Source organism: Zootoca vivipara, chromosome 16 (genome assembly GCF_963506605.1).
Source record: "Zootoca vivipara chromosome 16, rZooViv1.1, whole genome shotgun sequence".
NCBI lineage: Eukaryota > Metazoa > Chordata > Lepidosauria > Squamata > Lacertidae > Zootoca > Zootoca vivipara.
The window spans coordinates 38457853-38469601 of NC_083291.1; positions in this window are offsets into that span (position 1 = coordinate 38457853).

The following is an 11749-nucleotide window of genomic DNA, read 5'->3' on the forward strand; positions in this document are numbered from 1 at the left end:
GCGGCGCCCAGCCTACCCGCCCCTTCCCAAAGCCCCGCGGCGGGCGAGCGAGCGCTGAGGCCCGCTGGCGCCCCCTGCCGCCCGAAGGCAGCCGGTGGAGAAGCCGGCGCGCCCACCCGCGTGTAAGGCGCGCCTCCTCCTTACTTCCCCGCGCGCAGGAGTGTCTCTGGCAACCAAGGCGAGCATGGAAGAAAGCGGCTCAAGCCGAAGGCAAAGCCGGGGAGAGAGGGGCCAAACAGGGGCCGGCGCCCGTGAGGCAGACTGGGGCAGCTGCCTCAGGCGGCAGAAGCCAAGGGGCGGCTCCGTAGGCGTGCAGCGTGCCTCCACTTTGCTGCCACCAGAGCAGGGGTCAGCAAACTTTTTCAGCAGGGGGCCGGTCCACTGTCCCTCAGACCTTGGGGGGGCGGGCGGGCTATATTTTGGAAAAAAATATTAATGAATTCCTATGCCCCACAAATAACCCAGAGATGTATTTTAAATAAAAGGATACATTCTATTATTGTAAAAACACCAGGCAGGCCCCACAAATAACCCAGAGATGCATTTTAAATAAAAGAACCCATTCTACTCATGTAAAAACATGCTGATTCCCGGACTGTCCGCGGGCCGGATTTAGAAGGTGATTGGACCGCATCCGGCCCCCGGGCCTTAGTTTGGTGACCCCTGCACCAGAGAATCGGTTTCTGGGTTCCTGCGAAATCTCTCTTAAGAGCCCTACAAGACATAGGAGCCAACTCCTAGGGGCTGAGGGGTCTTTGGGCCCCCAACAAAACATTTAGGGGGCTGAGCCCTCCACAGTTGATGGGAAGTGCCATTCAATGAGTGTGTGTGCACCACGTCATGTGATCAGTTATGTGAGACAGGACTTATCTGGGCCCCTCCAGTTTTTAATTTGTTCATTTAATTTATGCTTTTGCCGTAAATTGGTACATCTATTTCACAGTATTCTTCATTATCCTTTTACATGATTTGGCTTCCCCACACCTCCCTCCATGGGTTCCTTTTTACTCTTGGTTGTGCTACATATCTTTCTACAGGGCCCCTCCGATATTTTATTCATGTTAGCACCCCTGCTGCGAGAGCCCCACAAAATTGCATGGAGGCCTCTGGGAGATCTTGTGGGCTTTTCTCCAGAATCTGCAGCTGCACAACTCCAACCAGCAAGGCTTTGGTGACAGCGGCCACAAGTGTGGGGTGGCACATGGCACCTTCCTGCTTTGCTTCAGGCGGTGAAATGGGACAGGCTGCCCCAGTGCCAAAGGCAGGATCCTAAGAGAAAGGGCTGCCCCCCGCTGGTGATTTGGACTGGATGGAGATTGCGGTGGACGGGGAGGCGAGTGCTGAAATAGTGGCATCTTGACATGTGACGGGGTTGTCACTGTGCAAAGGCAGCCAAATGCTCCCATCGTCTCACCAAGAACACCCATCTTCATGTCTGAATCAAAGAAATGCATTTGAGGCAGTACTGCAGTTCAGAATTCTGTCCTGACACCTTATTTCAATGATATGGTAAATTAAGATATCTCCACCAGGTACAACTGCTCCTGCCATCCTAGCAGTTCGAAAGCAAGTCAAAGTGCAAGTAGATAAATAGGTACCACTCCGGCGGGAAGGTAAATGGTGTTTCCATGCACTGCTCTGGTTTGCCAGAAGCGGCTTAGTCATGCTGGCCACATGACCCGGAAGCTGTACGCCGGCTCCCTCGGCCAATAATGCAAGATGAGCGCGCAACCCCAGAGTCGGTCACGACTGGACCTAATGGTCAGGGGTCCCTTTACCTTACACCAGGCATACCTTTGGTTCCCCAGCAATCACTTAATTTTTAAAAATTGGGGCAAAGAGGAGATGTGCTGGATGTAGGGATGGATTTTCAGTGCAGAGTAGAGGAAGGTTAATCCCCTGTGTTGTGGGGTCACAAGGCAGATCAAGGGCCCCAGCCGCATCACTGATATTTGAGAAATGAAGAGATTTGGTCAGCACTAAGCATAGGGTTTGATAACACGCTTGAAGTCCTGCCTGCTCTGATCACAAGGAGCAGGGACAGCAAGGTTCAGAACAAAAAGTGGTGTTTCTCACACAATAAAGAGGAATTGAAACAATTTCAGCATTTCACCCACAACAGAAAATGTTTGCTAACTATTTTGCCTAGGTGTCAGCTTTACTGTCATCTATCCAATATGCTGTACTCAGCACCTAAATTATGGAAACTCCCCTGTATCTGTTAAAGAAAGTTCCCTGCTTCCGGCTGGGGGTGAGACGCCTGTGATGCAGAAGATCAGTGACTGGATCACCTGACTTGTTATAACTTTAAAACAGTTGCAGAAGGAGTTCTGAATGTGGTATTTCCCCTAATGACAGTCTACTGCAGTTTGTCTCTAACCAGAAAAATGCAACATGACCCATAAGGAATTGTGTACTGCTTGATAATCAGACCTGGACACACACACACACACACGAGGGGAGAGAGAGAGAGAGTTGGACAGCCATATGAAAGCAAAAGGGCACATGTCATCAGAATCATCCAGTTGATTGTGCTTGATCTGCAGCAGCTACTTTTTCATCCCTTGCTGCAAACACCCTTCATAGGGATTAAACAACCTGGCTACAAAGCACAGACAGTGAAGTATGCAATAAAAGGTTGACAATTGGATTGACTGAGAAGGTGAAGTCCCTCCCTGCATTAAAATTTACTGTTCAGTTCACTGGACTGTGTTTGTAAAAACATAATAATGCCTGAAATGTTGTTCTCAAGCATTAAAATAATCTCCAGACACCAGAGGAAGGACCACTGGAGAAGAGGAATGCACACATCAACACATCCTTATCAAGCCTTGAGAAAAACTGATCTACTGTATTGGGATTGGCAAATACTTGGACAAGAGCTTTGTGGACATTTTCCTGCTGACTCAACCTGAGGAATTTTATTTCTTTGGTAAATAAAACAAAAAACAATAGTTGACAGTGCTGGGGCAAACATCAGAACCATCACACGGTTTAGAATCCCTCTGCATTTTTGTCATTGGCCACTTCTACTTTGGTTGGATTTGAAATCAACCATGTGACTGACTAGAAGCTGCTCTCAATATACCATCTAGTGCTTAATGCATTTCTAACAAGTCTAGTCTAGTCTGCTGAGGTGGTGTTTTACGCATAAACTCCCATGATTCCTAGCTAAGGGGACCAGTGGTCAGGGATGATGGGAAATGTAGTCCAAAACATCTGGAGGGCCAAAGTCTGGGGATGTCTGCATTACAACATCTGGAGGACCACAAGTTTCCCTTTTTCAGTCTAAACCCGACTCAGACTACCAAACAAGCTCAAGCAAGCCCATTGATAGACCCAGCTCTATCATGGATTTAGGCCCTTGATTCTTGCATAGGAGAACCTCCTGGTGGACTGTTGTGTTATTTGACAAACAGTTGTCCATGTTTATGACTGATGTCACTTTTAAGGCCACAGTCTTTTAACAATTTAAAACATGTCTCGTTGAGTACAAATGATTAAGCCCTGAATGTGACTATTCATATGAGACAATGACTGAGATTTTCAAATCAATGAGGCTAGAGCACTTGGTTATAAATCAGTTTGGGCTAAATCCAAGCACTCCAACTGAACTAGTTTATGGATTAGGTAGAGACACCATTTACCCCATGCTCACTTGTTTTTTCATAAATAAACAGATCAATTGTGTGTCAATACAACTGTGAGCCATGGAATCTATGAACGTCCTAAACCAAATCAAAGACAGGGTCCTGAAGAATTGCACTTAAAACAAGCCAATGCCAGTATGTTCTCACTCATTCTGGGGAAGAAGGTTAGGAAGAAGCCTTCTGGATTTTCAGGTAACGGTAGATCTGCAATGTAATCAGAAATGAAGCAACAGGAAAAATCAGCAAGTTCAATGGGAATTAATGCTTATTGCATGCAGATATGTATATGCATTAAAGCTATCAAAACATAATGCTTAAATATATGCAGATATGTATAAATGTAAAACAAATCAGTTTATGTGCACACTAATTATAGATGATGAGATGGGGGGGGGGAATCCAGCAGACAAGTTGGCACTGAGGTAGCAGCCTTGTTTATTTGCTATGTTGCTGACCAGGGAATTCTTAAGCAATATCTTTGCGTGTTGCTTCCTGCTAGTGCTGGGCAAATCTTCTGGCACATGCTGCTGAACTCTGGGCTTGTCCTATCCATTCCCAGGGCCAGCCCTACCATTAGTCAGAGTGAGGCAGCCACAAAGGGTTGGAGGACAGATCTGCCCAGCCTGCTGCTCTCAGCTGCAGGAGGGAGGGTTCCATCAGTTGCCAGTCCCATCAACTTCAGTACAGTACATGGAATGGTGTGGGTTGCTATCTCAGAATGAAATGGGAGGGTGGGGAGTCAGTCTTGACCATCCCAAGCATTAGAGGGAGCTCATGAAGCCCCACAGAAATGGTCCTGAGTGATTCTATGAGCAGGACTAGGGTGGCTGCTTATGTGCTGCTAAAAATGAATAAATGCATCACCAATGAGAAGGCGACAAACCAAGTCCTTGATCTGCATAACATTCCCATCTGCTAATATACCGGTATATGCAGGGTGCCGGGGCTGTCATATGCCCTCTTTTTCCAGGACACATCCTCTTTTTCAGGGTAAAAGGTGAGATAAATGGCATTAATTTGCTTTGAATGGCCTTCATAGCGTCCTCTTTTTTTTGCTCTTCAAAATATGGCAACCCTAAGGGTGGCCATGTATCCTATTTTGTAGAGGATGTACTCTATTCTGGAGGACAGTCCTCTCTTCATACCTGCCAAGTTGCTGTTGGAGAAATAAGGGACCGGGCCGGAAGTAGCAGACCGGAGGTAGCGCTGCCGCCATTTTAGAACTGGGCGGAGCATGCTCAGAAGTGACTTTTGATGCTGCTTTGCCCAGTTCCAAAATGGCCACCGTGCCAGAAGTCGCACTGCAGCCATTTTGGAACTGGGCAGAGCAGCATCAAAAGTCACTTCTGAGCATGCTCCGCCCAGTTTCAAAATGGCCACCGCGCGGCGGGGGAAAACAAAAAAATCCTTTTTTCAGCTAGGAACAGCTGGAAAAACGGGGATTTCCCCGGGGAATACGGGAGACTTGGCAGCTATGCCCTCTCTTTGAAGGTGTCCTCTCTTTTGAGGGCTGCCCAAGCCAAGTCAACCAGATGAATGGGCCTTGGAGCTGCCCATCAGCAACTGCAGCACCTGGTCAGCAGAGTGAGCAGGTGCACAAGCCACCTGCTGTCTTCCTCACTATGGCAAGATGTGCTGTGTTTCTATTTAAGTTATACTAGTTTTGTCTACATTTGGACCTAACTATGAATCACAATACAGTACCCCATTTTGTGCAAATTGGTGCCTTCTTTTCTTTCAGTGCATAACCAGCCACAATAACATATAGATGTGCATTTCAAAATAATTTCTGAAATCTAAATCTAAATCCCATAAAGGGGATGACTCTGACGAGGTGGTCTGTATACCTGCTTAGTCTGCTATCCAGATACTGTCGACAGGCAGCTTCAGGGTCTCCTTTTGCTCCCCTTACCATTCATCTGGACTTGACCCAGACAGACCTTTGAGGAGAGGTTGCTTTCAAACAAAGGACTGCCCTCTCTAATGTAAGACACACAACCGCCCCAAGCAGAACTCAAAAGAAAGAAAACTGGTGGTGATGGTGGTCTAGGGCAGGCGTCCCCAAACTGTGGCCCTCCAGATGTTTTGGCCTACAACTCCCATAGATCCCTAGCTAACAGGACCAGTGGTCAGGGATGATGGGAATTGTAGTCCAAAACATCTGGAGGGCCGAAGTCTGGGGATGCCTGGTCTAGGGCATGGTGGGGAACCTCAGCCTGGGGCCCAAATGAGGCCCTCCAAGCCTCTCTGGCTCTCAGAACATTCCTGAACCACACGTCCCACCAGCCCTACTTAGCACCCTCAATATTTTTGCCCAGCTGGGAAGTGTCATTTAATCCTGGTAATGCTCTCGCTGGTCTGGATGGAGGGGTGTACATAGAAACGGGCCAACTGTACAACAATAATCTTTACATTTGCTGCCTCAGCCATTTTTGTCCCTGTCCCTGCCCCCCTGCCCACCACTGGCATGGAAGTTTGCTCCAAACAGAAATACAGCTTGTGGACTGATACAGATTCCTTGCCTTCGGCTTAGAACAAATTTTGAAGCTGATCTTTGGGGGGGGGGCATTAAGGAACCATATTGAAGCACTTTGCGTCATCAGCTCAGACTGGCAGATTAGCAATTCCAGCGCCCCTCGGTCCTCATTAGGCTGGGCGGATGGCTGTGGTAATTCAGCTGAGATTGTTGGCAAGGGCTCAGAGGTCTGTGCCTTCATGCGTAGTCTTGACCCGCCCGCCATACAGTCGGACTCCTCATGAGTAGCACTAGAGGCAAGAGCATCATAGCTGTTTGCAATAGGGAAGTTGTCGGGCAAGAAATCCCTGATTTTCGTCTGTTTCTTAGCATGCTCGCAGCCTCGTTGGAATGCTGCCTACTGCACTTCTTCCCTCACAGGTAGGAGTAAAAAAATCCTCAAATCCACAAAGTCAGGGTAGGGTGGGCTGTGCTATTACACATTAGCACAGCTTTTTAAACAACTCACTCCTTAGCAGTCTTTATCTACAGTACTAGTTACAGGTAGGTAGCCATGTTGGTCTGAGTCGAAACAAAATAAAAAAATTCCTTCAGTAGCACCTTAAAGACCAACTAAGTTTTTATTTTGGTATGAGCTTTCATGTGCATGCACACTTCATCAGACACATCTGATGAAGTGTGCATGCACACGAAAGCTCATACCAAAATAAAAACTTAGTTGGTCTTTAAGGTGCTACTGAAGGAATTTTTTAATTTTTATCTACAGTGTTGTCTTGCAGATTTATAGGAGTGGTGAGAGTAAAAAAGGGAGCCCTGAACCATAAAACGTTCTAAAAACCGCCCTAAGACATCTTAAGGCTCTTAAAAACAAAGAATAAAACAAAAACTTTTATCGAGGCTGCCCTTCACGTCGCCATCTTGGACATTTATCGAAGCACTTTGCACTTCACACAAAGGGGAGGAAAGAGCAAGCACACAACACCACACTCACATAGCTTCTGTAGCAGGCAGGAGGTCTGCAGAAAGAGCACACAGCCCTCCTTGAGAGAAGGGTTCAAGGAGCGACTGTTGCGACTGGGATTCTACTTCCCACCCAGGGAGGCAGGACACTACTAAGAGTGCAAGGGCAGCTGTTCTGTTGCATGTGTCTGGGGGCTGTGATCCTGCAAGGCAAAAGTCCTCCCGAGTGTCTGGCCAGCAGTGGTATGAGTGCAGTTCTTAGACTTTGCTGATAAAATAGAGTTTACAGTATGTGGGGGCAAGTGTTTTCTCTGTATGGGAGACACCGCTAGTCACTGCTGTGAGTGGCAGAGAATGTTACAGGGAGAGACGCAGTCATCACATATTGCATGGAGGGGGAGGCAGTTGTGCTTTGCAGGATGACTCCCACTTCCCTTATCAGGGGTCAGCAAACTTTTTCAGCAGGGGGCCGGTCCACTGTCCCTCAGACCTTGTGGGGGGCTGGACTATATTTTTTTTGGGGGGGGGGAATGAACGAATTCCTATCCCCACAAATAACCCAGAGATGCATTTTAAATAAAAGGGCACATTCTACTCATGTAAAAACACGCTGATTCCTAGACCATCTGCGGGCTGGATTGAGAAGGCGATTGGGCCGAATCCGGCCCCCGGACCTTAGTTTGCCTACCCATGCCTTACTTCCTTGGGTGGAGTGCTCTGTTAAGGTCTGAGAAAGTAAGGCAGCTTTGGAGAAGCAATTAGAAAGCTGGCAAGCAGCCAAATTGGCTGGACTACATGACTAAAGTTTGCCCAGCAACCTAGAGGCCTAGCAACAGGCTGTGATTGGATGAAAGTTCCCTGGTAAGCCGCATGATACTGCAAGGTTGTTGTTGGGGAGTTTTGAGAGAATCTGGAGATAGTTGGTGTGTGTTAGATGAGAGAGCTGTGTATGGTAACTTGTAAATACTTTGCTTTTGGTTTTGCTCTACTGTATATAATAAAAGCAACTGGAACTCAAGTTACTGTTCCTGAAGTTCTGTTCCTGAACCAGTGAACTGGGCTGCACAGTCTTGCAGGGTGTCCGCTGCGGGAGGATCGGCGTAAGGTCCACCAATATGCTCTGCCCTTGTGTGTTTGTGTCTAGTGCAGGGACAGGTAAGGAATGCACTTCAGTTTGCCTTTAAAGGCAAATGAATGTAATTCACATATTCTGAAACAAGATGCAAACCTAAACACAGCCACCTGTCATAATTCATCCTTCTCTGAATTTTGCAATGCAGTTCTCCAGCCGAGTAATATGTAATAAAATGCATATATTAAGGTTGTGTGCATAAAAACACATTATATTAGTGAATTTTAAAAAAGCATTACATGAGAGGAAACTGCTTTGCTGAAAAGTGTATACAGTATTAGGTGAAATTGTGACAAAAATGAGTATATTAAGAGAAATTTGTGTTAAAACACTGATGAATTTTCATGTAAACTGATGTGGAAATGTGGAGAACTTAATTTAAGACTGGGAAAATGAGAAGCTGAGGGAAGCTGAGATTGAAATATTCACCTACCCCTAGTCTAGAATTCCCAGGTGAGCTGCCTGCTTGGGTTCTAGGAAGGGACATGTTAGCATGTACCCAAAGTGTTCTGGAAGGAGACAGGCTACCTTGTGTAATAGGCTCCCTTTTTCCTGCAAAGTGCCTTTGTTCCATAGTTTCCATTGCCAGAGTTCTCCCTTGTGTGCTCTAAGTGTGCACAACATCCAACCAGAGAGAGAGAGAACCATGTTTCACACCATATCATCTAAGATATTGCACTTACAATAAGAAGCTGGTGTGCTGTGATTGGCTAAGCCTTCAGGGATAGGGAAGCAGTGGCCCTCCAGGTGTTGCTGGAATGCATCTTCCATCCTCCTTATCAGCTGGGGCTGATAAGATATGCCATCCCTACTGTACTTTTATGACATAGGCAGGGAGGCCAGGAGAGACGAGATCAGTGGAAGGGAAATGCTTTGCACCGGTTCTTTTGTCATTATAAAACTGTGCTATTGATAGAGATAGTTTGGGGGAGCATAGGATCAAAAGAAAGAGCTGCTTCCTTGTGTTGCCCATATCTCTGCCTCACCTTGGCTGTTCTTCTAGTGGTGTGTTCAGCAGGTGTATCTGAGCAGATGTGCTCGTGAATCTCTCTTGTTGGCTTATGCCAGCTTCTGCTATATCCTATACAGCTCCTCATTCAGCACATATTTAGTATAGGACTGTGCCGGCCCGGGCAGATTTCTGATTTACAGTGATGTACTAATAAACTGTGTACTAACAAAATAAAAATAAGTAAATCATTTATTACATTGATTTGGGTCTCATGTAGATTTGAAGATAAATGTATACGGTAGTTGTATAAATGTATAAATGTATAAATGTCTATGTTCAGCCTCTTGTGAACTTTCTGCTGTTAGGAGTCTTTCTCTGAAACTTCAAAAGGAAGCATAAAAAAGGGAGAAACCTGAACAAAATCCCTTGCAAACTTCAATCAGCAGTGACTGAACTATCAGATTAGCATACGATTAAATGTCTACCAAATGTATTTTATTAATACTCTCTTTAGACAGGAAGGTGTACTGAGAACAGCAGTCACTTCCATTACATTAAGCATTTGGCACGTGAAGAAGGAACTAACAGGTTCAGCGTAGTTAATAGATGCTTGCTTGGTCATTCCAGTGCAACCTCATGATTTATTGCAAAATGTGTAATAATACAATATTTAGCTGCAGTCAGCTTTCAGAGAGATGTGGCATTGCAACTCTGAGGAATCCAACTCCCCAAAGCTATATATCTCCAAGATTTATAGAAAACAATGCAGTCAGGTCCTTTGCATGCTGACTCAGAAGGAATTCCCACGGAGTTCAGTGGAGCTTTCCTCTAAGTAAGGGTGCATAGGTTTGCAGGTGGCAATGGAGGCGCTCTTGAATGGAGCAGAGTTTACTTAGGAACAAGGGGAGTTGCCTTTTACTGAGTCAGACCACCGGCTCATCTACCTCTGTACTGTCTAGATTGAATGCCAACTGGCAGTGGCTCTACAAGCTTTCAGACGGATGTCTCTCCCAGCCCAACCTGGAGATTCCATCCAAATATTGTCTTCCAACAAGAAACTGCAATCCTTCTCTTAGGTGGTTTACAGTATCAGACTGCACATTGTTTTGCACTTGCAATGTGAACCTTGAGAGTACCGTAAGTCCCATTGACCTTAACTGCATATTCTTTTGAGTAAACATACTGTACAAGGCACCATGTTGCCAGATTGTGAATCTGTTTAAAGGTAAAGGGACCCCTGACCATTAGGTCCTGTCGTGACCAACTCTGGGGTTGCGCGCTCATCTCACATTATTGGCCAAGGGAGCCGGCGTATAGCTTCCAGGTCATGTGGCCAGCATGACAAAGCCGCTTCTGGCAAACCAGAGCAGCACATGGAAACGCCGTTTACCTTCCCGCTGTAGCGGTTCCTATTTATCTACTTGCATTTTGATGTGCTTTCGAACTGCTAGGTTGGCAGGAGCTGGGACCAAGCAACGGGAGCTCACCCCGTCACAGGGATTCGAACTGCTGACCTTCTGATCAGCAAGCCCTAGGCTCAGTGGTTTAACCACAGCGCCACCTGGGTCCCTGTGAATCTGTTTAGGGACACTATTATGGGAGTCTTGATAGCTAAACACTGTGGATGAGTTGAGATGGTTTGTGTCCGGTGCCAGAGCCAGCTGCTACCGTACTAGCAGGTTTCAGACTGCAATTCAGTCAATATGGTGCTTCTGGATGTTGTGGGACTCCAAATCCCATCAGCCCCAGCCAGCATCATCCCATGACTAGGGATGATGGAAGCTGAAGTCAGACAGCATGCGTTGAATCCCAAGCAGGCAGTTCTTTATGGCTGTGTTTGTACAGAGCTTCAATTGTGAAGCAAGCACTTTTCTATGCTCACTCAAATTTGGGACATCCAAGTAGAAAATGAGTTATCTGAAAACAGCTTCACCCATTACCTCCTGCTCCCCATTATGCCTATAACTCCCCCTTCACCAGAGGAAGGCTGGCCAGCAATAGTATTAGGCAGAGTGAGGTGGGTACCTCAGGAGGCAGGTTCTTGGGAGTGGGCCCAGGGAGAAGTAGAATCATAGAATCATAGAGTTGGAAGAGACCACAAGGGCCATCCAGTCCAACCCCCTGCCAAGCAGGAAACACCATCAAAGCACTCCTGACAGATGGCTGTCAAGCCTCTGCTTAAAGACCTCCAAAGAAGGAGACTCCACCACACTCCTTGGCAGCAAATTCCACTGTCAAACAGCTCTTACTGTCAGGAAGTTCTTCCTAATGTTTAGGTGGAATCTTCTTTCTTGTAGCTTGAATCCATTGCTCCGTGTCCGCTTCTCTGGAGCAGCAGAAAACAACCTTTCACCCTCTTCTATATGACATCCTTTTATATATTTGAACATGGCTATCATATCACCCCTTAACCTTCTCTTCTCCAGGCTAAACATACTCAGCTCCCTAAGCCGTTCCTCATAAGGCATCATGTCCAGGCCTTTGACCATTTTGGTTGCCCTCCTCTGGACACGTTCCAGCTTGTCAGTATCCTTCTTGAACTGTGGTGCCCAGAACTGGACACAGTATTCCAGGTGAGG